Source organism: Hippopotamus amphibius, chromosome 7 (assembly GCF_030028045.1).
Source record: "Hippopotamus amphibius kiboko isolate mHipAmp2 chromosome 7, mHipAmp2.hap2, whole genome shotgun sequence".
In the NCBI taxonomy this organism is placed as follows: Eukaryota; Metazoa; Chordata; class Mammalia; order Artiodactyla; family Hippopotamidae; genus Hippopotamus; species Hippopotamus amphibius.
The window spans coordinates 144,459,197-144,486,390 of record NC_080192.1 but is presented as its reverse complement, the minus strand read 5'-3'; positions in this window follow the sequence as shown (position 1 = coordinate 144,486,390).

Sequence of the window (27,194 nt, the reverse complement as noted above, 5' to 3'; positions counted from 1 at the left end):
GACAAATGCAGTTCCACTGCTTCTGAACCCCCTCAGGGACTCACCATGAGATTCAAATGAGATAACGTTCGTGAAACTTCTGCAAAGATGCTGAGCCCTCAGAGGCTGTGATATCCTGGCTTCTTTCTTTCTTTGTTCCAGAAACGCTTGGACTTGTGTGTGTGCGCGCATGCACGTGTGTGTGTGTAACAGAACAAGACCCAGTGTGTGTGTGCGCGTGTGTGTGTAAGAGCACAGGACCCAGGGGCCCAGCTTCCACATCTAGTCCCAGGTCAGTTCTGGAACCACATCGATGCCATGCAGTTCCTAGACAGAAAGAAGATGCTCTGAGGCCAGACGGTGTCCCTTTGCCCTCTAGATGTTCAGTCTCAAATTTCTAGGATTCCTTCCAAGCCAAATACGTGTGCCCAGAGATGCAATAATCTAGTTGAGGTCTCCAGATTCACTATGACGCAAGTGAGGCCAAGAAGCTGTGTTCTGCCGAGGTTCCCAGGATAGCAGGACCACACACCAGAATGAGGCTTTTCTGGGAGAAGGAATCACGTGTGGTTTTCATCGGGGCTGGGAGTTCTGAGGTCACTGACAAGCCTGCTGTTTCCCAGAGAAAGATGCATTGAAAGTCTCCCGAATGCAAACTATTATATACAGACTGGATAAACAACAGGGTCCTACTGTACAGCGCAGGGAACTCTACTCAATATCCTGTGATAAACCTAATGGAAAAGAAGATAAAAAAGAATGTACATATTTGTATAACTGTCACGTTGCTGTATAGTAGAGATTGGCACAGCATTGTAAATCAACTATAATTCAATAAAAATAATAAAAAAATAAAAAGTCTCCTGAGCCTTCCACATTGTGGGACCAAAGTGGTCTCATGTCTGTGCCCTTCCATAGCTGGAAGTGATGTCCCAGACAAGTTCGGGGCCTCCAGGCCTGGCTGACCCCCTGCTACCTGGGCTGCTTTGGCCCCATCAGGCCCTCTCTGAAGTCCATCCCTGGTGTTTGCTCAATGAGACCAGGCAGGCAGGCAAAGATGTTTGAAACAGTGAGGGCTCCTAGTAAACACTCAACCAATGTGGTGACTGAAATGAAGATGATGACGTCTCCCCCGAGACTGGATCAGAGTCCATGGCTGTAGAAGGGAGTGACCACATGGCTGTATATTTTGGGTGTTTTGGAAATGTTCCCATTTCCCCTTAGGTGTTCTGTCAGGAGAGACAAGGATTGAGTGTGAGAAGAGAAGAGGATATATGAGGTGCTGATGAGAACCAACCAGAACATTAGAGTTTCGGAGGAGAAATAAGGAGAGAGTTGGGCAGCTTTCATTTTGCACAAACACTGGCCCATGTGTGCATGCATGATCACACACACACACACACACACACACACACACACACACACACTGCACTGGCTATCACACTGAACGTGACAGATGAGCAGTTTGTGTACCAGGAGTTGGCTCGGATGAGAAGCCTGCTGGCTGCTGGAAGGCTGTGCTTGCTCACAGAGCAGGTCTTACCTGACCGCCGGCTGGGGCAGAGGAGCCTCCTTTGCAACACAAGTCCTCTAGGGTGACGCTGGGTCACCTGCTATGATGATCTAGTCAAGGGACGTGGTCTAAGGCAGCATAGCTCAGAGAAGCCAGATTGGATGGGCAGATGGACTGTCCTAAGCTGTCTGGGGTTGGAAGGATTAGGGTCCACTGGGGTGGGAGGCAAGTGAGCTAAAGAGAGTTAAAAGCAAGAGGGGCAGGTGGGAGAGCCCACCTGGGGAAACTGCTGAGCTCCGGTGAGTGTTGCTAAACCAGGTTTTTACCAGGAGATATTGTACAGGGTTTGGGGCGTCACTCCCTCATGACCAGTCTGGTTAGAGCCTAGGAGGCCACACAGAACCACGAGAGGAAAGAAACCAACACTGGCTGGAGCAGTTGCCTTCCCTCTGCGCATCTGGGGAGCAGCCGGGCTGCCCGCTTGCCCTGCGCACCTGGAGCACAGGTCGGCCGGGCCCCGCTTCACGCAGGAGCATCGCGGATGCAGGAGGGTGACTCAGGAAAACTGATGGAGGAACCAGGGGCTGGCGCGTGAGGCTCTGCTGTGAAACAGGGTGGATGAGGGGACACTTTGTCGTGACTCATTTAAAAAACCTTCCTCAGGCTCACCTGCTGTAAACAAGAGTATTTCACAACTCAGCAATCCACAAATTGAATTTTTTAGGTCTTGTAATATTTGGTCATCAAATTCCACAGATGAGGAAATAGAGCCTTGAGATAAAGAACTTACCCCACTTTCTGCAGCTCATGAGAAGGGGAAGCTGGGCGTGACTAGCTGCAGAGTTGGTTCTTTTTCTCTGTAACCCTCAGCTGGAGTGCGCGCGGCATATCCAGGCTTCAGATGTCGGCAGTGGGTCGGTTCCTATTTGAAGGTCCTTCGTGGCCGTGTGTTTATTTAACGGTTGCCCGCAGGCAGCCTGGGCACTGGGTGGGTGTGCACGCACACATGCAAGACAGGTGTGGATTGGTGAGTGTGTGATGTTTAGCTGATCATGCACTGGACACGACTCAAGCCGACCAGGGGCCACTCCCACCGAGCTCATCCAAACCCCTAGCGAGGACGTTTGGCCGCTTTACACGGCGTGTGCCTGCGGCGGGGCTGCGCTCTCCTGTACGATGGTGCACGACGCCCCTTCGTTTCAGGCCTGGAAACATCTGTTTCTCTTCAGCCTGTTTAAAGGTCTCCCTTTATTAGATATTGGGCAATGATCACGGAGTCATTTGCCATTAAAAACAGGTGTCCTCCTCGTGCTTAAAGCTGGTGTCTGGGGCTGATGGGAGGATAACGTAGCCTCTACACAAACGGTGCAGTGTGAGTGTCCCCGGGAGAAGCCCCCAACCGCCAAGGCAGCGGAGTGTTGCCCTGACAGCCCCTGGGCTTGCAGGATCTTCACCCTAGCCCTGTGGACTCGAGATCATTCCTGTTATTTCCTTGGGTGGGGGTTGGTTCTGGCCTTGTGGAATGTCCTGTCTGGACACATAAAAGCACATGCATGTGCGGGTCAGTCTGCAGCCCCTGCACTGTTGCTCTGATCTCCTTTATACCAACGCAGGTGACTGCCTGCCCTTGGATGCTGAGAAAACAGCGAGCTTTGATAGCTGCCCGCCTGTCCTCCAGCAGCCCCAAACCCTGACTTTGCTGGAGATGAACATTGGGAGGAGGCTTGTAGCTAAACGGCAACCACCAAGCTCTCTGGCCCTACAAAGTGAATTAAGAAAAAAATTTTTTATTGATGTACGCTTGATTTACAGTGTTTCAGTTTCAAGTGTACAGCACAGTGATTCATATGTATATATATTCTTTTTCAGATTCTTGTCCCTTATAGGTTGTTACGATGTACTGAATATGGTTCCGTGTCTGCTCTCCCTCGGAGTTATTGGGTGAGGTTGGGCCAGCGGTTAGGAATCTCAAGACTTTGATTTTCTCACCTGTGAAATGAGAGGGTGGAGTGCTACCCCAGACCTCATTTGAGTCTTTGTGCTCTATACCAGGTATGATGTGAAATCGTGAAAAAAATCCAAGTCTCCGTTAAAGACAATTGAAACACCAACAATTCAGTGACTTATTCCGAAGTCTTATAAAGAAGTTCTAGAGTTGTAGAAAGTTCTAGAGCTGTCTTTCAAAAACAAACTTAAGGTTACCAAAGGGGGAAGGTAGCAGGAATAAATTAGGAGTTTGGGATTAATATACACACAGTATTATATAGAAAATAACCAACAAGGACCTACTATATAGCACAGGGAACTAAACTCAATACCTTGTATAATCTATAATAGGAAAGAACCTGAAAAAGAATGAATCACAGACGGAATCATGTCGCTGTACACCTGAAACTAACGCAACATTGTGAATCAACTATATTTCAATAAAAAAAATAAATGGCATAAAAACCCAGCCCTGAGCCCCAGTGGAAGGCGTCTCTTGACTATGTTAATCTGAGCACGGCGCTCAGTGCTCCTTAACTTTTTGTCTCCCAAACATCCCTTGGTGATTCAGTGCAGAAATCCATCACACGTCCAGCTCAGAGTGGGTGCGCAGTAAATGTGACTACAGTCTCCTAACCTTTCCTGGACCCGGACGATGGGAAACTCCGAGGACTTGGACCTTCCTAATGACATCTGCACACGGTGCTGTGCTCGGCCTCCAAGGCACTGGCTTCCTGACACCTGCAGGTGACAGACATTTGCACTAGTTAGTGGCTAAGGAACGGTGCTAGGTGTGTTGGCTTTAAGAAAAAAAAAAAAAAAGAAGCAGTTGGGCTTTTCATCTTTAGCTTTTTTGGCTGGCTGCTTCCTGCTTCATAAATCTGGGGAGGGAGGCGAGGGAGCCTGGGAGGGGGTGAGCTCAGCACCTCTCCGGCCAGCTGCTGGGTCCATCTGCAGCTGGGGCTGGCGCCGTGATCTATGGCCAGAGTGCGGCACCAGGGGGCCTTTATTGCTGCTTCATGGCAGCTGGTGTGAATGGCAGTGGAAAAATAAACCCTTCTTTTCCCCAACATCAGGAAAAACGCTCCCAAAGACAAACATTCACACACACACACACACACACACACACACACACACTCACCTCAACTCTTCCATTCTGGTTGCAATTCTTAGGCCTGTGGCACCAGCCCCAAAGGTTGGGGTTTTTACTTTTGAAGATCTGTCTTTTCACTTGGAAGCCATTGAACCCCAATAAGGTATCAAAGTTGTTTGTTATTCAAGTTTCCAGCCTCCAAGGGACTTAAGAGACCAAGGAGAAAGCGTTGATCTTGAGTTAAGAGAGAAAACACCTTCATTTCCACTGACATCAGATTTTTTGCCATTCTTTTCTTAAAATTTTTTATTTTATATTGGAAAATAGTTGGTTAGCAAGGTTGTATTAGTTTCAGGTGTACAACAAAGTGATTCCGTTATACACACACATGTATCCATTCTTTTTCAAGTATTTTTCCCGTTTATGTTATTGCAGATTGTTGATCAGAGTTCCCTGTGCTATACAGTAGGTCCTTGTGGGTTATCTTATTTTAAATATAGCAGCGTGTATATATTTCAAAAACACTCTTTGAAATGACAATTCAGTTGTCAGCCCTGGGAAACTCTGTGCTCTTCTGGGCCAGCTTGGTAGCTTGGGGGGTCCTTCACCTCAGCGCGTGTCCTCAGGCCCAGCACAAGGCAGGGGTCTCTGAATCATGTTGAAATGCACTTTGCTGACAGGGGCTCTCACCCTCTGAAATTCTAGTACCTCCGCTAAACAGCCAGGGATTCTGATAGGAGCTGAGCTGGTAGGCCAGGACACACATACATTTTTTTCTTTCATCCGGCAAGTATTTTTAATAAATGCTAATAAATGCCAAGCAACATTTAGTCTTTGGTTGAGAAGAATCCCAAGCGCTGAGGGACTCAGAGCCCAGCAGCGCTGTGGGTATTAGGACACATGTCTGAAGAGGGCACTGCGGGTTCAGGGGAGGAAGCTGTCAGGCCTGGCTTGGGGACGGTGTCAGGACAGGACTGAGGCATTTCACACTGGGAATTCTGGGGCATGACTGCAATTGCCTGTTCGTTATAGCACAGAAGAAATGCTACTATTGTCATGAAGCCTTTTCTGATGTTTCAGCCGAAAGTGATTTTTCCTTCCTCTAAGCTCCACAATTTTAGTTTCTAAAATGTGCTTTTACTAGTTCTCAGTAGATATCTAGTTTCTGCCCGTGGATGTCTTGAGGGCAAGGATGGGATGTGACACATATTGTACTCTTACCTCGTCTGCTCAGCAGGGCAGAGAAAGAGCACATGTGTCTTCTTTGCCTGAATAAATACCCTGGCAGGAATCAGCCTCACTCAAGGTCATGCTAAGATCTGGGTGCCTTTGGCCTTCATTCAGTCTCAGCGCCTGGCCAGCCCAGGACCCATCTGGACAGATGGAAGGTGGAGGCTGTGTCTGTTGCCTGCAAAGCATCTTTGAGAACGCTGGCCATCCTGATGCAGTTGGTATTTGCAGAAGTCCTTTATCCCAGTGCTGCGAAGCAGGGAAGGTGGAGCCCATGCGGAGGGAACACACTTACAGGAGTCAAGAGCATAAGATCTGTCCTGCTCCACGGAGCCCAAATCGAGAGACCTGGATTGAGAGGCTGCAGTACAGCCTATTAGGAGGTCATGGTTCATGGGCTTCCTTATTCTACCACCTTGGATGCATGACCTCATTTCTCTAAGCTTTGGTTTCTTCATCTTTAAGGGGGATTTGCCAACTACATTTTGTTAGTGTGGAGAGGAATTAACGGAACATATGTATATATATAAATACCTAGCACAATTACTGCCATATAGAAACTGGATTAGAACTCTATTTGTAGAGAGAAAGCCCATGACTTTCTCCTTTTTTTTTTTTTAATTCATGGTAAAAAGTGTGCATGGCTTACAAAGATCAGAGTAATAAAAGCTTAGGAAAAACTGTAGCCTGGGCCCTGGGCCACAGTCAACTACTTCAAACTCTTCTAGTTATTTCTTCTGGTTTAAAACTTCAGATTTTGAAAAAATATGGATTTATTCTATTTTTTTTAAAGTTTGGAACCTTCTCTATTGATTTCAATCGTGGAAGACGGGGTTTTAGATATTATAGTTTATGTCTACCACGCATATCCTTGATAAAAGTATACTTTTTCTATTAACCTATCAATAATTCTTTTTGAAAAAGGGATTTAGCCTCTCATCCAGTGTCATCCAATGTGTAGGAAACACATGCACTTCGTTGTTGTTCAGGCATCATTGTGAGGACTTCGGTCCTCCTGCTCCAACACTGAAGGTTCTGAGTTGAGTCTGTGGCCCAGCTGTCATTTTGGAACTTGCCTGCAGCAATTTCCTGCGAACTCATTTTTATTACACCTAATTTGGCTTACCTTCCTTCTAAACTTCATGATTTCCTCTTCTTTTTTGGAGTTTCCACATTCATGTGAATATATCTTCCAGGATCTTCCCCAGAAAATGTGCTGAAGAGGTTCATCTAGTGAGATATTGCATGTCAAAATATAGTTATTTGGGACTATATTTTGTTTTGATTGGATATAGAATTCTAGATCAGAAATTATTTTAACCTCAGAATGTCAGATTCTGTGGATATTGCGTCATTGGACTATAGTAATTATTACTATAATTCTTATCTGAGTCCTGTTCCTTTGAAGATATTTTTTTCTTCTCTCTGAAGGCTTTTAACTTATCTTTAAGCTTGGTATTCTGAAATTTGCTATGGTGCTTTTTGCTATATATATACACATACATGTATATTTTTCTCTGTTTATTGAGTAGGTCACTTTATTAGTTTCCTGTGGCTGCAACAATTACCACTAACTGGGTGTCTTACAAAAAGAAATGTACTCTCTCAAGCTCTGGTGGCCAATGGTGTGAAATCAGTTTCACTGAGCTGTAAGCAGGATACTAGCAGGGCTCCGTCCTTGCCTCTCTCAGCTTCTGGTGGCCACCAGCATCCTTGGCTTGTGGTTGCATCACTCCAGTGATGCCTCTGTGGTCACAGTGACTTCTCTCCTGTGTGTGTCAAATCTCCTTCTGTTTTCCTCTTACAAATGCACAAGTGATTACATGTACGGCCCATGAATAATCCAAGATAATCCCCCCAACTCAAGGTTCTTAACTCATTCATATTTTCAAATACTTAAGAAAAATCTAGGAACTTCCTTAGTGGCTCAGTGGTTAAGACTCCACCTGCCAATGCAGGGGACACGGGTTCGAGCCCTGATGTGGAAAGATTCCACATGCTGTGGAGCAACGAAGCTTGTGCACCACAACTACTGAGCCCATGTTCCAGAGCCCATGAGCCTCAACTACTGAGTCTGTGCTCCTAGAGCTTGTGCTCTGCAACAAGAGAAGCCACTGAAATGAGAAGCTTTTGCACCGCAATGAAGAGTAACCCTCACTTGCCACAACTAGAGAAAGCCTGCGCGCAGCAACAAAGACCCAATGTGGCCAATAAATTAAAAACAAAACAAAACAACAACAACAAAACATACCATTCACAGGTTCCAGGTATGAGGACAGAGATATTGTTTGGGGGTGCTATTGTCCATCCTACCACAGTCACTCAATAGGAACTGAAGTCCTTTTCTCTGAGACATTTTCTTTTATTATTTCTTTAATAATTCTTTCCTTCCATCTACTTTGTTTGTGCTTTCTGGGAACTCCTGTTATTGAGACATTTGATTTCTCAGGCAAATCCCCTTAATTTCTTATCTTCTCCTATTTCCCATTTCCCATAATTTTTATCACCTTTTCTGGGAGATTTTCTCAAATTTAGCTCCAAACCCTTTTTATTGTGTTTCTAACTTTATGGATTATAGTTTTATCTTCTAACAGCTCCATTCTCAGATCATATTTAACAGCATTCTGTTCTTGTTTCATTGATGTAACATCTCATCTCTTTGAGAATATTAATTAAATATATTTTTAAAGTTTCTCCTGTGATGAGCAGAAGAAACTTAAAAAATACATTTAACTAGTATTCTTTTCCTTGTTCTTAAGTTTTGATTTGTCTTGCTGTTCCCCAAATGTCTAGAGGTCTTGGTTTTCTGCTTAGATTTCAGAGTGGAGTACTAAACAACCGATCTGAAGTTCTGAGTATATGGCTTAGTAACTGGCAAGCTTCACCTGGAGCAGCTGGTGCTTGGATGGATGTGACTGTGTCCCTGGACCTGTCTTTTTCCTTCAGGTGCATCCATTTTCAAGAGACTGGTTCTCACATCTCTTCCTACTGTGTGCTAGGAGCCAAGGAGAGAAGGATCTTGAGAGGACCTCGTCTTCATTATGCTGACTTCATTCTTTCCCTCTGTCTTCCGCCTCATATTTTACCTTCTCTCTCTTCTTTACTCCCACCTAGATGGAGGAGTGTAGTTAACTCCTGCTTAGGATGGAGCGAGCGGATGGAGGTCTAGCTCTCTGCATGGGTATTTAATCAGTTCTGTTCTCAACCTCTCTTCTTACTCCTAGTTTTTGAAGTAAGTGGAATTTCTGAGATGTTATGTGGTCTGTATCCCTAATAATCTATTGACCTGAACACAATGATTTTTAAGCTTTTTGTTTGGATAAACAACAGATACCGAGCACATGCAGTGTGCAGTTACCATGCTGGGCGTTGTCTGGGAAATGTTACTGGTTTGGTGAGATAGATCATCCGTGAAGGAACATGTAGGGAAGTATTAAAAGTTGAGTTGAAAAAGGTTAGGGCAGACTGATCAGAAAAGTCCCTGTGTGCTGTATATTGGGAATTGAATTTATCTTATGGCCAACGAGGCACTCATGAAGTTTGAAACAGAGAAGTAAGATGTCCAGTAGAAACTCCAAACAGGGCATACTCTCCCTCACATGTTTCTCTCTCTTCTTTTATTGGCATTGCTTTTTCTCTTTGTATCCTTTTTCTTCTCTCACAATCTTTCTAATAAACACTTTCATTTATAAATCTCCCAAATGGATTTGCTTTCTCTGAGTTTGTAGTATTTTATCATCAAGTAATCCTTTAACTAATTTAGCTACACTTGGCTTAAGCCTTTTTTTTTTTTTTTTTTAGTAACAAGCACAAAGAGTTTGATTTGTTTGAAGCAGATTTTTTTTTTATTATTAAAATGAACAGTTCACACCAATCAAAAGAAGTCAGTGCTTAGAATAGCTGAAAATGGATAGACATAGAGATTTGGAACATATTTTGATAACTGAACAGGAGGACAGCTTCAAGATTTGTGACGAAAGGTTGTCCAAGTTTCCCATATTTTAAAGATTTGCAGGCAAGCTCACAACCTGTTTAAAATAAGGAACTCCTGTCTCAAATGCCGATCACACTTGTCCTATGTATAGATCATGCTTATTTTATAAATGTCATCCAAGGGAAGGTCAGAGCTACCCACCTGGTCCTTATCTTTACCAGCTGTGAAAGAGAAAGTTGTGAAAAGAGAGCTTCCAAAAAATTCACATCTCTGGCCATGTATGAAAATAAAAGGGAAAAGAAACCCAACGTATTGAATACCTATTATGTGCAAGACTCTTTGCAGGTCACTTTGACCTGCACTCACCTTCCTTCATGTAATATTGATGACAGACAGGTGGTTTTACTACCATCTTCAAATGGCAAAACCAAGGCTCAGAGGTCAGTGGGTCCAGATTGCCAGGGTGGAAGGGGAGGGAGTGCAAAGTCTGCACCCAGGGCTGTCTTGGGTCCCACAGCTGCATTTTCAGGTTCCAAGAGAGTGAGAATAAATCATATGGTTTCTTCTCGTCATACACCTCCGACAAAAAAGAGCTCCAAAATTCTACTATCTGTGCTTGGAAAGGAGGTCTCTGCATGCTTCCTTGTCAGCAGTGACAGTCTGTCTTCCCCAGCGTGGTGCAGAGGGTCAATTTAAATCCTCTGAAGTGCCAAGAGCCCCATCTGCTCCTCCATCTGAAATGGGAATATTTTGCTCTTTTTTTTTTTTAATCTTGATTTGGTCTTTCAGTGTTTGTGTTGCAGCCTTCAGCCCAGATGCCAATAATGAGGAAAACGTATTAAGTGATAAGGGGGAAATTAACATGAACAAGAGAGAAAAATGGGAAACTAAATTCCTGCTGTAATATCCAGTCCAGGTGTGATGAGGAATGAGAGCACGTTCCTGAGAGATTCCAACAGAACTGACGAAGCCCCCACGCCTGGGATCGAGGGATCAAGACGGCCCCAGAAGACGTGACAGAAACACCTTGAAGAGGCTGCCTGAGGATGCAGCCTGCGCTAGGGTCCAGCTGCAGTGTATTAGGAATGCTCATATTTTACGTATGCTCGCCTGAGAAGGGAGTGCTGTGGTAACTCACAATATGTTGGAATGTGCAAACTACTGGTTTCATGTCCATGTGCAAAGCTACAAGTCTCCATTGTAAGAGGGTGAGGACAATGTTTCAGGGAATCAGAGAATTACAGAGCTTGAAGCTACCGTGAGTGGTGGAGGGAGGGGGGCCTTGGGGGTGGTGGATAAATGCTGGGACGGGATGGGGGCTTAGAACCACTCCAGTAGGGTTGCTGGTCAACCTCCAAAATCTCCCTGAACTTGTGTCTTCAGCCAGAAAACGGAGCTAGGGATGCAACCACAGAGATGTGGAAAGCAAATGAAATGGTCCTGTCTAATATGTTATGCTGAGGTGACAAGGTGCTGTTAATGATCACCTAATCTGATATCTCCTTTTATAGCGGGGCAAAGGGAAGCCTTAAGAAGTGAGATTATTTCCTGTTTTATTTAAAAGCAGGAATTATTTAGTCTTTTGCATTAATTAAAGGTTTCTCACGAGTTGTCCCCCTCGATTCTCATAATGACCAGGAGCACTTCCGCAGGCTGGGGCGTCCTCACCCACAGATGCAGGTGCACACGTGCTCATCTGCAGCTTGTAGTGCTTGCAGGGATGTGGCTGCCGCCCGTGGACCGTGGATTCTCTGGGGCTGTGCAGGAGATCAAGGCTGCTCACCCTGGGCTTGGCAAACTGCCACGTGAGGTCTTTGGGCTGCCAGGGAGTCTTCTTAAGGCTGCGCTGGGGGAAGAAGTGAAGCCTCCACCTTTTCCAATCTTCAAACTAGTCTTCTCTGCAGATATTTTGGTATATACAAAGAGGGTTAAACAGATTTCTATGAAAGTTTGAAAACTCTTGAATTACGTTCTGATTCCCTGATTTGACACACAGAGAACTATGACTCAGAGAGGTAAAGACAGCTGCCCGATGACACCCAGCTCATGCATCCTCGACAGTCCACTTCTGCTAAGTCCCAGACCTGCACCCTCACCACCAAACTCTTCCCTTTCAGGTATTAGTGACACTCATCATCAAACTATCCAGGTAGGTGAGAAAATATTTTTGGATCCCCAAAATAATCATTTTGAAAGTATTTACATAACTATCTGGAGAGCAGATCATTTAAAAATGTGTCTAAAAAAATAAGGTAGGAATTTGGTACGTCGACACTTCAAATCCAGCCTTAATTAAAAGTTAAGGCAAATTAAAATCAGCAATAATAGAATGATTCCCTAAGCTCACAGGCAAATGTGAAACGGGCATTGATCATAAATGTTTCCTGTTATAATTTCCTAGGGTTTTAAAGATATCAGGGGACTGTGTCTTTGAACATGAGGACCCTGTAAACTTGACAAGCCGGCAGTGCAGGAAAGACAGAAGAAAGAGGACATTTTTCTCCACTCCTTATGCTGAGGAGAGTAGCAGGTGGACCTCGGATGCTTCTTTGCTTGGGGAAAGTCCATCAGCAGGAAGCAGTTCCTTGGTGGGTCAGGGTCTGCTCTGAGGATTCTGGGCTTGGCCTCCCAGGAGAGAGGCAGAGCACTCTGTGTCCCCGAGGAGGCGCAGCTGATCGCTCTAACTTCTCAGAATTCCTGGGGTCGATAGCTAGCTCTTACTCAGCTTTTCCTGGCCAGGTGGCTTTGTGCCACGCCAGAGTGGTCTTTGATGTCTTTGTTTTTCAGCCAGAGAAACTTTCTTTCCTCTTTGTTTTTCTCTTTGGGTCCCTGGCCTCTTGTTTGATGTTGCTTGTTCAGCGTGGCAGTATTGATTCCTGCAAAATGAGCCCACTTATCCATCCAGATGCTGGAAATCTGGAAGCCATCGTGGCCCCTCAGAGATGCTTCTGGGAGAAATCACCAACTTTGTCCTCAACAACAGGTGTCACTGTTGCAGCAAAAACCCTACCAGGGCCAGGCCAGCCCGCAGAGATTTACATCCAAGGGAGAAAAGGTCCTACAGGAGACACAAACTTGGCAAACGGAACTCCGAAATGAATGTGAAACCTCATACAGGCTGTAAATCATCCACATGTCTTGAAAGACTGAGCGCCCGTCCTTCTGGAAGTGAGACAGTGGGACTGGGCCCGGTTGGCAGCCAGTGTGACCTGATAAGCATGGGCGGCAGCCGGCTGGTCCTGGAGGCCAGTGCTGCTTCCCGGCCCTGGAGGGCTGGAGAGGAGCAGGGACAGACCCCTCCTCTCCTGGACCACAATCTGGGGGAAGTTTTCTGTGCTGGGTCTGGTGCTCAAGTCCCCAGTCTCTCTGTGACGACCTCAGCAAGAATCCAGGCGCTGGAATCCACGCGATTCACTGGGTTTGCTCAGGAGCACCGGCGAGAGGCAAAGCTGTGCGAGACCCACCCGTGTCTTGTACCTCAGGCTGATAGAGACAGAACAATGAACTTCTTTACAAAACAGAAACAGGCTCACAACATAGAAAGCAAATGGTGGTTACCAAAGGGGAAAGGGGGAAGGAGGGATAAATTAGGAGTTTGGGATTAACACATACACACTACTGCATATAAAATAGATAATCAACAAGGGCCTACTGTGTAGCACAGATAACCATACCCAATATCCTGTAATAACATATAAGGGAAAAGAATCTGAAAAAAAGTGTATACATATATATGTATGTTGTGTGTGTATATATATAAAACTGAGTCGCTTTGCTGTACACCTGAAACTAACACATCATTGCAAATCAACTCTACTTTAAGACCAGCACAACTCATGCCACCATCCTCTTGCCTTCTCCCTGTACCCAGCAGGGTCTCTGTACCCAGCAACACAGGAGCTTCCAGTGAATCTGCAGACGTGCTTTTAGGCTGGGGGATTCCACGTGGCTGCACCAAGACCACTCACTCGCAAGGCTGCTAATGGTTACAAGACTCAAAACTCTTTACTCTCAAGTGTGCTTTGTTTTTTGCAGATGTGGTTGTCCATTTAAAGTCCAAACATCACGAAATGTCAATAAGAAGTCAGAATTTACCTCCCTTTAGGCACACATGAAAACTGCCCATTTCAGCAGACAGGACTTTGGAAAACTGACACGCAGCTCAGCACGTGGCCATTGGATTTAAGTACAGAGTACATCCATAAATAGAGGAAATAAAAGAAAGGAAGAAACATTAGGAGAGAAGGAGCCTGAGAACAGTTGCTCAGAGAGCTGGGTCCAACATATTCCCAAACAGGATCTGTGTCCCTGGAGGCCAGCGCCAGGCGGGGCAGGTTGGGCTCACAGCTGCTATTTAGTGGGTGGTTCATTCACAACACAGGGTCAGGCTTCCTAAGGATGCACCCCTCCCCCCACATCTGCACAATTTGCACCCCTCCCCCCACATCTGCACCAGCAATGACATAAGGATCCTTTCAGGTTTTGCTTGGGGGTGGGGTGTGGAAGAAAGGAGAATATTTCTCAACTCAAAAGTATTAGGAACTGAGGTTACCAGGGAGGGAAAAGATACAATTGTCCTCAGAGATGGAGGCCACGCTGTGTGAATAACACCAATTCCATTCACAGACTGGTTTGTGTTTTTGTTTTTCAGCACATAGGGTAAAACTTTTTCATTTCGAAAATTGTCTTTAAATTCTGTTTTTTACATGAATCCGTTTCTGTTAATGCTGTGTATGCTGCAATTTTTTTATCTTTGTCACTCCTCTATCCATCTTTTCTCTAGTGGGTTCTTCTATCTACTTCCATGTTTCTCAGTATCAAGTTACGCCATTATTTCTCTTTCTCTATCTTTTTTAAAATAGACTTTCTATTTTAGAGCAGTTTAGTTTTATAGAAAATTGGGCAGATAGTGGAGGGATTTCCTATATTCCCCTCTTTCCTCTGCCACAGTTTCCCTTATTATTAGCATCTTTCATGAGTGTGGTGCTTTTGTTACCATTGAATCAATATTGCAACAATATTAACTAAAGTGCATAGTTTACACTGGAGTTCTCTCTGCGTGTTGGGCATTCTTCTATGGCAGGGGTCCCCAACCCCTGGGCCTGTTAGGAACCCGGCTGCACAGCAGGAGGTGAGCAGCGAGCAGTAGAAGCTTCATCTGACGCTGTCCATCTCTCCCCATCACTCACACTGCCACCTGGACCGCCCTCCCGCCCCCATCTGTGGAAAAATTGTCTTCCACGTAACCGGTCCCTGGTGCCAAAAAGATTGGGGACCACTGTTCTATGGGTTTTGACAACTGCATAATATGTGTCTACCAGCACAGTATCACACAGAATAACTTCCCTACCCTCAAAATTCTATGTGCTCTGCCTGTTCATCTCTACCCGGGGACTAGGTTTCCACACTTGATCTGTAATTAGCTAACCATGTAGCCCTAAGTTAGTCCCACTTAAGTGGGACAGAGTTTTGACCTTAATCATCACTGACTCTCAAGGGCCTAGGAAGGAGAAACGGTGTCACACGGCTGGTTATTTGCCACTCCGGGTCCTTTGCAGCCTGGTCTCGGACTGGTCCAGAGCAGTCAGGGTCCCTCCTCCTGGGCCGTGCAGCTCACCTGGTGGTGTTGAGCACCAGCCCTGTCTCCCAGGCCACACTGGGGCCATTTCCCATTGAAGGACGTGGCTCCTACAGCTCTTTGATGCAACACAACGCTGACCACTTGGACTTTAAGTAGAAGGAGACTCTTCAAGAAGGGGGTGTCGTGGTGAATCTTACATCCATTTACTTGGCCTTCGGTGGGGATCAGGGGTTTCATTCCTTAGCTCTAAAGCAGAATTCCTCATCTCTTCTCCCAAGATAGAGTGAGACACTGAATTTTGCTATGTGTTTATCAGATGATGCAACAGAACTGTGGTTTGTACAGGATCCCCGTGGAGACCCCGCGCCGCCCTAGAGAGGCCACGTCGTCAGGGCCCGAGTGTCCTCCTGACACCTCCCGGCAGGCCCGTGGGTGGACATGGTGCACCAGTGTGCAAGCAGCCTTACTCTAAAGGAAATGTCACAGCTGAGAGGTATGGAAACAGGACAGAAACAGCTCGAGGTGATTGACATAGATACACTACTGATACTGTGTATAAAATAGATAACTAATGAGAACCTACTGTGTAGCTCAGGGAACTCTACTCAGTGCTCTGTGATGACCTAAATGGGAGGGAAATCCAAAACAGAGGGGATATATGTATACATATAACTGATTCACTTTGCAACAGAATAGAAACTAACACAATATAGTAAGGTAACTATAGTCCAATAAAAATTAAAAAAAAAAAAGAGCTGGAGGTGACGCTCCATGTTCGGGGGCAGCGGTCACTCTGGACGAGTCCTGGTCTTCTCTCCTTCTCCCCCTCTGCTGTCCCTGCCCTGGAGTCGGGGCAGAGGTGGGATCTGTGTCACCGACTGGGTGGGGATGTTTCTGGTCTCCTATTTCCTACAAGCCGTGGTCTCATTGACAGGCCCAATGGTTTGGTTTGGAGCAGCCACGAGGTTGGACTTGCCCTGGAGTCACATCCCGGGACAAGGTAAGATGTCCCTGGATGTGACGGGGTGAGGCAGCCCTGAGCTCACCGCCATGGGGAAGCTCAGTGCCGAACTCACAGTCCCTCGTCCGGGCTGCGTCTCCCTGGGCTGTGCTTACGCAGCTCTGTGCCTTTCCTTCCCTTCAGAGCCTGGATGAAGTGCTCCAAATGCAATTTCTAGCAGATCAAATACTGATTCCTAACAATACCGGAGACTTCTTCAAGGCAAACTTTCAGAAAATGGCAAGAGAATTAGTTGAGAAGGGACAGACCCACGCTATAGAATGAGAAAAAAGCAGCGCATTTTATTTTTATTTATTTATTTTTAAATGGAATTCTAGTTGATTTACAATGTTGTGTTAGTTTCTGGTGTACAGCAAAGTGATTTAGTTATGCATACATATATAGTTTTCTTATTCTTTTCCATTTTGGCTTATTACAGGATATTGAATATAGTTCCCTGTGCTATACAGTAGGAACTATACAGTAGGACTTTATCTAATTTGTATATATATATATACATATATATATATATATATGTATATCTATAGCAGTTTGTATCTGCTAGTCCCAAACTCCTAATTTATCCCTCCCCCACCTTCTTCCCCCTTTGGTGACCATAAGTTTGTTTTCTATTTCAGTGAGACTTTCTATTTCGTAGGTAAGTTCATTTGTGTCATATTTTAGGTTCCACATGTAAGTGATATCATATGGTATTTGCCTTTCTCTGTCTGACTTACCTCACTTTGTATGATAATCTCCAGGTCCATCCATGTTGCTGCAAATGGCATTAGTTTATTCCTTTTTTATGGCTGAGTAATATTCCATTGTATATACGCACTACATCTCCCTTATCCATTCATTCATCAATGGATATTTAGGTTGCTTCCATGTCTTGGCTACTGTAAATATACACAAAACATTTTATTAATCTTTTTCAGGTACAAGTTCAAGTACTCTTTATAAAGTGATTCTAATGTTAATTTCCTCAGTTAAGTGTGACTAAGATAAGTGTCCCTGTGGAGGTCTTTTCTAGATTTCTCTTCATCTCTTAGCCAAACTCTGCTGGTCAGCTTCATGGGCGCACTGCTTTCTGGTCCAATGTCACTGTGTGCTAGAATGTAACTTCACTCTATTATGTTCTTTTAAGAATTTTCAGAAAGTCCTTGATTTCTAATTTTAGTTCCTAAAGTAGAATCATAAATAGCTAATTCTTATCAACTGCCTTGCTGTAAAGGCGTCCTTCCCTCCCTCTGCTTTATGTACCTCAGCTAATGACTTGATGGTGTGGGGAGGGGGCAGGTGGGGTGGGGGCAGGATGGGGTGAGCACTTCTTTTTCTATCTGGGGGCCCCCAGCTGGCTTTGTGTTTCTGCGTCTTTCACCAATGGCCCCTACCTGCCCCGTTTTAAACCTGTGATTCCTGTATTGTAAATACTGGAAGAGTTCTGTAAAATCTGTGGGGTTTGGCTTGTGTATGGGTGTTACTGTCTGAAGAAAAAGTTCAGTTCTGAAATGATAAGCGAATCACGTCCTCCCACCTTTGGACACTAAGCACCTTCCCGGGTGGAAGCGGCTCAGGGCTTCAATATGTGACCAGCCCATGTCTGTTGACAGATAATCCAGGTGCCAACTGACTGGCCGTGTCATCTACCCCCAGAAGGAGCACAGTTCACTCACTCCAAGTCCTGCATCACCTGGTCTCATCACCCATCCAGGGGCTGATCTTTGAGATGCTGAAGCTGGAGTCACAGATGCCCCCCTTATCTGAGAGCCTCACTGACAGGGGCTTGCTTTGCCCATAGGCTGCTGAGGCCTCCACACATCTTCCCAGCCACCGCCCCAGGGCCGGGGGGAGGGGGGTGCAGACACCCTTGTAAGAAGGGCAACCTGCTCAGGAGAAACACTTTGTCCAGTCAAAGTGAGGGCAAATGTCCCTCCAGCCCCCACCATTTTGTCTTCTGGAAAATGAGCGACTGTGATCAAACCCACCAACCATACATGTTGAGTGGATAATCACTAACAGAAAATAAAAACAGACAGTTATTCCAGATAAAAGGACCACCACAGAGCTGCTAGCTGCAAGCATTGGCTTGCCTGTGCCTCGTTCAGCATGGAGAAACTTAGCTTCTAGGGAACCTGTGTATCTTTTCTTCTTTTCTTTTTAAAATGTTATTTATTTATTTATTTAAAAATTGTCATTGACATTTAGTTGATTAACAATATCATGTTTGTTTCAGGTATATAGCACAGTGATTCCGTTATACATATATATGTGTGTATATATCCTTTTTCAGATTCTTTTCCCTTATAGGTTATCACATAATATTGAGTACAGTTCCCTGTGCTATACAGTAGGTCCTTGTTGGCTATATATTTTATATATAGTAGTGTGTATATGTTAATCCCGGTCTCCTAATGTATCCCTCCCCCACGCCCCTTTGCCCTTTGGTAACCATAATTTTGTTTTCTGTCTGTGAGTTTCTTTCTGTTTTGGAAATAGTTTCATTTGTGTCTTTTTTTCTTTTAGAGTCCACATATAAGTGATATCATATGATATTTGTCTTTGGCTTACTTCACTTAGCATGATAATCTCCAGGTCCATCCACATTGCTGTAAATAGTGTTATTTCGTTCTTTTTTTATGGCTGAGTAATATTCCACTGTATATATGTGCCACATTTTCTTTATCCATTCATTTAGCGATGGACATTCAGGTTGCTTCCATGTCTTGACTATTGTAAATAGTGCTGCAGTGAACACTGGGGTGCATGTATCTCTTTGAATTATGGTTTCCTCTGAACCCGAGTATCTTTTCCTAGGAATCATATAATGTGGGGGCTCTGGGACACAGTCTGTTCCCTTGGCTCTTCTGTTCTCTGCTTCTGAGCAGAGAGGTGGCCAGGAAACTCACAGTTCTCAAGTTATATTCTTTGGGTTTTCTTTTCAAAGTAGATGCTGGGCATTCAGAAGAAACTGAGGCAGAAAATGGGGAGAAACTTGGAAAGAAAACATTTAAAGAAATAGTATGGAAAAATTCGCATAAAGTCCCAATATCCTGAAGTCTTGTGCCGGGTTTTGTGTGTGTGCTGACGATAGCTTGAAAGGAGTAGGCTGAATTAAGGCAAAAATGAGCTACTGTTTTTTTGTACTGCCGAGACTGACAGTGATAAAATAGAATAAAAATACACAGTGTTGTAGAGGGTGAAGTGAGTATGGCATACTCACACACAGATTGCGTGAAAATAATTTGTTGTAACCTCTCTAAAGTCTGCATTAAAAGCTTTAAAAATGTTTGTTGCTTTGACCTGCTTCTAGGGATTTATATTAAGAAAATTATTAGTCAAGTGCCAAAATATGTATACACAAAGATGTTCATCAAAGTGTTTTTTAAAATAAAAACAACAACAAAAAATTAATCAACAGTGATCTTATTTAAGGCTGTGTAGCGAAGGGTAGTAGTGCACCCATTTGATGGAACGGCCCAGCCACTGAAATAATAATGAACATTATATAAACATTGTAATGAACACATAATGAACATGATAATGAAATTGTTAATACAAAAACCTGATAATACATTACAGATAGCACGTACAGCGGGATTTCATTGTGTGATATAATCACGTATATTGTAAATCTATAGGAAGCAAAAAAGACAAGCTCCGAAAAGGTTATGAAGGGAATAAGAAAGACATCTCACCCCCGACAATCAGGTTCACATAAGCCAAACCAAGTTGATATTAACCTCCCTTATTTCTGAAGAGATTACACATGCTTTTTTCCTTGCTTTTCCTTTTCTGCTTCTCTGTATTTTTTATTTTTCCAAATAAGCATGCATTATTTGTATGCTAAAAGTAAAAATAAAAATAAATAAAATGTAATTCTGAATTTGGACATCTTTTCTTTAAAAGAGGAAATCAACAGTTATTTGACCTTTGTTTTGAAAATGATTTCTTTAAAAATTTAAGGTTTTTCAGTTTAGGACCCTTTGAGTCTTTCTCCCAGTTCTTTCCAAGCTACAGTTTGGAAATGCCAGCTGCCATCTGTTCAAGTACTGACCTCGATCACTGGGGAAGTGAAACTGTGCTTAGAAAAGAAACGCAGAGGAGAATCCTGAGACTTAACTACAGTCAAAGCACAAAACAAATTGCTTTTCCTGGGAGAAAACTCAGGGGGCTTGGGTTGTCTGTTGTTTCCTGTTGTCCTCCAGTTTGATTTTACTTTTGTAGCTCTTTCCACAAAGATGTAGTTGATAGGACACATAGGGTACACGTTCATTTATCTTCAACTATATTCTCTTGCTGTTAAGAAAACTGTTCTGTCTCCATGAAGAAACACGTGAAGATAAAGTTTCTGTTCTTTTGGAGTGTGATTCAATATATTTAATAGCTGGTTCAGCCCTGAGTATAAACTAATCAACATAAATGCTGGTTGTTAAAAAAAAATGTACTTGGCATCATATTTGCATGCTGGAGGAATATCGTGGAACTCAGGTGTATTCACATAACTTCCAATTAAACCATTCAGTTTGGAAGAGCATCTTTCCCTTTGTTGCAGCAGGAAGATCTACAGTAGTGCAGGTCACCTGCTAAGGCAAGGCTTCACTCGGAATTTGGATTGATTTCTACTTCTCCTTCAAGTGGACCTTCTTTAGCTTGATGATAGTGGTCTGGTCCAGTTAAGAGCATCTTTGGAATCTGACAGAAGAGCGCTTGAACCTCCTTGCATCTGTCATCAATTACATGTCCTTGGGCAAATCATTGCAACTTTTGAGCCTTAGTTTCCTAAACCACAAAATGGGGGTAATGTTGTTTACCTTGCCCAATTGCAGTGCAACTGAGATCATATGAGTCATCAAGATGTCTGCATGGCCAGCAAAAACATATCTCATCAATAGTAGTTGTTCTTGTAAACATCACTAATAAAACGAAATAAAGTTGGCTTCCAGATAAAAACCTGCTTCACATGAAGGCAGTGCTTGAATATAAAAATAACCTAAAACACAAGCTAATTCTGTGGCCAGTGCAAACATTAATTGTCAGTCTGGGCAGAAGCAGGTCACAGTGCTGAATGTCAATGTGATAAAATGTCTCCCAGTTACAAGACAATAGCACCTTGCTAATTTGTCATCAAGGGGCCCCTGGAGCTGAGAGAGATGACAAAAATCTCTGTGAAGTGGAAATTCGCACTGATTAAATCAAGCTTCTGCAGTTTTGTAAAAATGTGCTACCTTTGTCAGCTCTACTTTAAGGTTTTAATGATATCCATATAATTGACAGGGTCTCCTGCAGCTGGAAATTTACCACTTCAAATCGTTTGGCAATATTTTTTCATCTAAATGACAAAATCTTCTCATTGTGGACCTGAGACTAGAGGCTTGACTAAAGAAATTTAAAATTTTTTTGAATTTTAGTTCAACTACCTAGATATCTTGCGACTGGCTCTGTCCTTCAAAATCAGCCTGTTATATCTGCATTTATCATCAGGAAAATGTCAAGATTACTTAGTATTTCCATATGAACATGGGAAAGTTTAAGCCCAGTGAGACGTGGGGATTATGTGTTGAAGAATCCAATGTTTTTGAATTCAAATACATCTGTATTTGATTTCTAGTTTCAAACTGAATATGTGACCTTGGGCCATATAGGTAAAATGGGGACTGTTTTTCCTGCTTGACAAGGTCAGCAGAGACAAAGTATGTGATAAGCTTTCCTATAGCAGGGACTCAATACACCGTGGTGGCAACTTCTCTTATCATATACATTATTTGTTAGTTAAATATCATTGGAAAGAAAATAAAAAGCCTCAGTTACCAATTCTGTTTGCAATTCCCACCTTTTCACCCATAGCAAATATTTTGAGAGAATTAAAGCTGCCAAATGTTTCCTCTAAGGACCTGCTAAAGACTAAAAGGCAATCATTTTTATTTTATATTTTATTTTATTTATTTTTTTGAGTATAATTGGAGTATTGTGTTAGTTTCTGCTGTACAACAAAGTGAATCAGCCACAGATATACATATATCCCCATGTCCTCTGCCTCTTGAGCCTCCCTCCCACCTTCCCTATCCCATCCCTTTAGGTCTTCACAGAGCATCGAGCTGATCTCCCTGTGCTCTGTAGCAGCTTCCCACTAGCTACCCATTTTACATTTGGTCGTGTGTATATGTCAATTATTTTTGGAAAGGTGTCTGAGTGAGAATCCAGTTCACCGATGATTTGTGCAGAAGCCCTTGCACGTGGCCTGGTGTGCAATTCTCATCACCAATGTTCCCTCTCCCAGCAGAGTTTTTGAATTGAAATTTCTTCAGTGTCTGGCCGCTCCACGTGTGCGTAGCAATCTGGAAGGAAAGGCCTGAAGGGCTGCCCAGGATCTCATACCTTTGCTTCTTTTATTAACAGTGAATATGGTTCCTAAAATCAAAGCCCACCCTTTCGGCAAGATGTCGGCCAGGGCAGCGGAGGCAGTGCCATGCTGTGTGAATCCGCCCTGTCTGAGATGCTGGGATCTGGGATCTGTTTCAGCTCTGCCTGCACTGTGCTGGGACCCTTAGCAATACGTGCATCCTCTCCGGTGAATTTCCTCATCAGAGGTCCCCACCCTGTTCCCCAACAATCAGTCCTACAGTTTAGGACCCTGGGTTTGCATCAGAAGGTCACTTGTTCTGTAAAGAAATAAGTAGTTATAGCCACAACTGCACAAAAGCTTTCAGTGATTAGGAACAAGCAAGTTCTCACTGTGCTCATTTATGTTCTATCGGCATTTCCACTGGGAGAATGAAATCCAACCGGAAGTTTTCCCAGTAGGATAGTCTTGTGCCACATACTTTTACAAACAATTTACATTTCCCCTCATTTTTAGCAAGTATTAAAATTTCTCAATTGAGACACTTATGTTCCCTAAGATTATTTCATATTATTTTGCCATGATTAATATTAAGAAGCTCCATTTATCTTCCAAAGGTTAACACATAACCGTATGTGGTACTTAATAGGTCTTTACCTGTAAACTTGTAATTATAGAGATCTACTGCCCTTTCTCTTGAAAAAACTTTTTTTTTTTTTTTTAAGCAATCAACCTCTTAGTTCTAATTAAATGGTGTTTATAACCCCAAGGTATAAATCATATAATAATGTACAACCCTTTCATGGTGCACATTTTGTGTCTGGCCTTGCCCTAAGCTATTTAATCCGCATGAAAAATCTACAAGCTTGGGAAGGTGGTACTCCTATTTCCATTTTATATTATAGATAACCGAGGGACTGAGAGATGAATCAGCTTGTCCACGGTCACAGAGGTTGTCGATGGCGGAAGCTGCAACTGAACCCCAGCAGAGTGAGTCCAGTCGGTGCAGAATCCCTGCCCTGTAAGGCTGTACACAGAAGTGGAGCTCATTGGGTTAACGTGCGCAGGCTTGGGAGCCAAGGGTCCCTGGACTCTTCACCTCTGCTTCCTCCCCTGGGGCAGCCCTAGCAGCAGTTCTCAGTGCTGCCCTGAGACCTTTCCTTTGCTACACTTCTCTCTGGTGTGTTCTCCAGTCTCATTGCTTTAAACAGCTTCTCTGCTCCCAGATGTATATCTGACCCTCCCCTGAACTCCAGCCTTCTGCAACTACCGACCTGCTGGATCTGTCCTGTCGGATGTTTCATTGGATCATCACTCAACATATCCCAAACCAAACACCTCAACCCTCCTTCTCTACACACAGAACTCCCTCCCCATCTCAGTAAATGACAATCCGTCCTTACAGTTGCCCAGTCCAAGCACCGGGAAGTCCGTCACCTTGGACTTCTTTTCTCTCACAGTTCACATGGAGATTCCTACTAGGGAAAACTTCACAGTAAATCCAGAATCTGAACTCCTCACCGTTTCCATTTCATCTCTCCAGTGGCTTATTGCAACTGCTCCAAATTGGCCCATGCGTCTCTGCTTGCCACTGTAACATGGTCTACTCGACACAGGGACTGGGGTGATCTCTTTGCATGGAAAGCCCGTCATCTCAGTTTCTTACTCACAACCTGATGGTCTCCATCTTCCCCTAAATAAAAGTCCTCCCTGGCCTGACTCCCTGCGGTTCTGCTGGCCAGCTCCTCCACACCTGTCCAGCAGCATCACTGGCATCCTCCCTATTCCTGGGATGTGCCGAGCAGGTGTCCACTCCAGGGTCTCTTCCTGTGGTTCTTCCTTTTGAGTACTCTGCCATCAGATCATCTCATGGCTCCCTTCCTCCTTTCCCTCAGACCTTTGCTAAAATACCCCTATACTACAGAGACCCCTCCTTGGGCACTCTAAAAACAGCTACCGCCCTCCCTCACCTCTCCTGCAAATGTCTTTTCCCTCACCTGGCTTCACTCTTCTCCATAACATTTAACACCATCTAACATCCTCCACAATTTTGATCATTACTGTCTACCCCCTCCCACTCCAGCCCCTCCCAGAACCCTATCTCTCGAGGACAGGGATTTTATTTTGTTGGTGGTGCAGAATCTATAGGGCTCATGGTAGTCAGGTGATACATATTTGTAGAATGAAATAATGAGTGGCTTTCCTAGAAGCTTCCAGGTTTCATGTGGCATAACCACCTGGGCTCAGCAACAGGGAAGCAAACACAGTAGTGGCCTGAGCTGAGGTGTAAGGGAAGGAAGCTGGACCAGGTCAGACCTGGCTGCTAAGCTGACTCGAGACCCTGAGAATCAGGGTCTCTGAGCAACACTGTTCCAGTTTGGTAAGCGGGCTTAGTGGTGGAACAAGCTTTTGTTTGATCCATGCCAGTGTTGGCATCTGCGGTGACCTACTCTGAAAGGTGGGATACAGGAGATGACATCTGCAGGGAAGGTCTGAAAAAGTTCCGTCTATTTATAGCAGAAGGAAGTGTGAGACTGGGGCCTAGGAAGTGACAAGAGCTGGCTGGGGTGTTGGGACTGAGCATCAAGGCAGGAATGCCAGCAAGGCAGCCGGGGTGTCGAAAGTCCCAGCGCTGTTGGGGCCACATGAAGAGTGTGGGGAATGATGGGAGAGGACAGGCAGGGCTCTATCCACACAGATGAGACTCTGGGTCTAAGCAACCACCTCTTCTACTAAACGCAGACTCCTGCACTCCTAGGAGCCGGGTCCTACAGCGTCTCCCCTCTGGGGCTGGGATTCTGCAGGTGCTGAAAGGCAGCACCTGCAGTCAGCGAAGGTAGGGAAAGCAGGGCTGACACCCATCACTACAGCCTAACAGATTACCTTTCCGGAGGTTTCTCCAGCTTATGTTTATGGTATTTACCTTCTGTTCTTTTTGGGTTGTTTGTTTGTTTAAAGGAAGATTAAATAACCTCACATGACATCATGCCACTCGAAAATAACACGAATCTGAGATTGTTTGTCTCATTATCTTCTCGTAAAAACAAACACCGCTGTCTCCTGCCCACCTCTCTCAGGCGGGCCTGCTGTCAGAATTCTCCTGTTCGAGCTACCTTACCTCTGTGTACATGTCATTCTTCCTCATATGCAAATATTTTTCATAAATCTCAGTGGCTCCTACAGCCCTTCTTCTCCAAGAAGCCTTCTTGGTGACTTTCTGCTACCATTCACTCTCCCCTACCACCAGCAGCAACTCTATCCACTGAAGATGTGAAGTGCTGTTCATTTCCAGTGTCTCCCCAATCGCTCCATGTGTATGTTTCTGGCCCAGATTTCTACTCTGAGCCCAGACCTATAGCTTAGTTGACATCGCCACTTGGAAATCTCAGAATAAAATATCTTGGACTTCCTAGGTGGCACAGTGGTTGAGAATCCGCCTGCCAATGCAGGGGACATGGGTTCGAGCCCTGCCCCAGGAAGATACAACATGCTGCAGAGCAACTAAGCCCGTGCACCACAACTATTGAGCCTGCGCTTTAGAGCCCGTGAGCCACAACTACTGAGCCCATGTGCTGCAACTACTGAAGCCCACGCGCCTAGAGCCCGTGCTCCACAACAAGAGAAGCCACGGCAATGAGGAGCCCGTGCACCACAACCAAGAGTAGCCCCCACTCTCCGCAACTAAAGAAAGCCCGCGCACAGCTAGAAAGACCCAACACAGCCAATTAAATAAATAAATAAATTTATTAAAACAAAAAGAGAAAATGTCTCAGACTTCAGAATTGGAGTTTTATCTCTTCAGTCCTGGTGTATTTCAGTGCGTGACACCGATATCCATCTGGGGAGATCTCATTTCAGTTACCAACGATTTCACCTTGAAAACTGCATAAAAGCCAGTTTTTTGTTATTCCCGTTTGTTTACCAAATGCAAGTACACGGCATAGACTCAACCCGACAAGTTCAATAACAAAATACAAATGCCATATTACCCTAGCCCCTGGGATAAGGACAATGGAAGGCCCCTCCCCTCTGCGGGGCTACCTTCCTGGCCCGAACGTGTCCACGACTTGCCTAGTCCGGCTCCTGGAGAGATTTGTTTCCAGCAGCACAGTGAACCAGGTCCCTGAGTGACCTTAATGAAAATAATGAAAATGCCATCCCTTTGCAATTCTCAGATATTTTTCTAAAAATATATAGAAATCATCTTTTTAATTGCATCAATAATCCCTCAAGAAATTCTTTCTGAACTTCTCAGAGGCCAAATATAGTGTGAAAGACGAAGCTCCGAGAAGTGAGCAGATCAGTGCAATCAGCTGTCACCAGACGCCACTTGCTAATGGAGTGATTAGAAGATTCAGTATTCAAGGCCACCATGAGCGCAAGGCCACACAAACCCAAAGCCCCACCCGTGGTGGGAGGGCCAATAGATGTGCCCACCCAACCTATGACTTCTAGTAGCCTCACTTTTTAGCTTAAGAGTAAACTAGAATAAACTCACTTCTCAGTTCCCTGCATGGAAAATCACATTTTGTTCT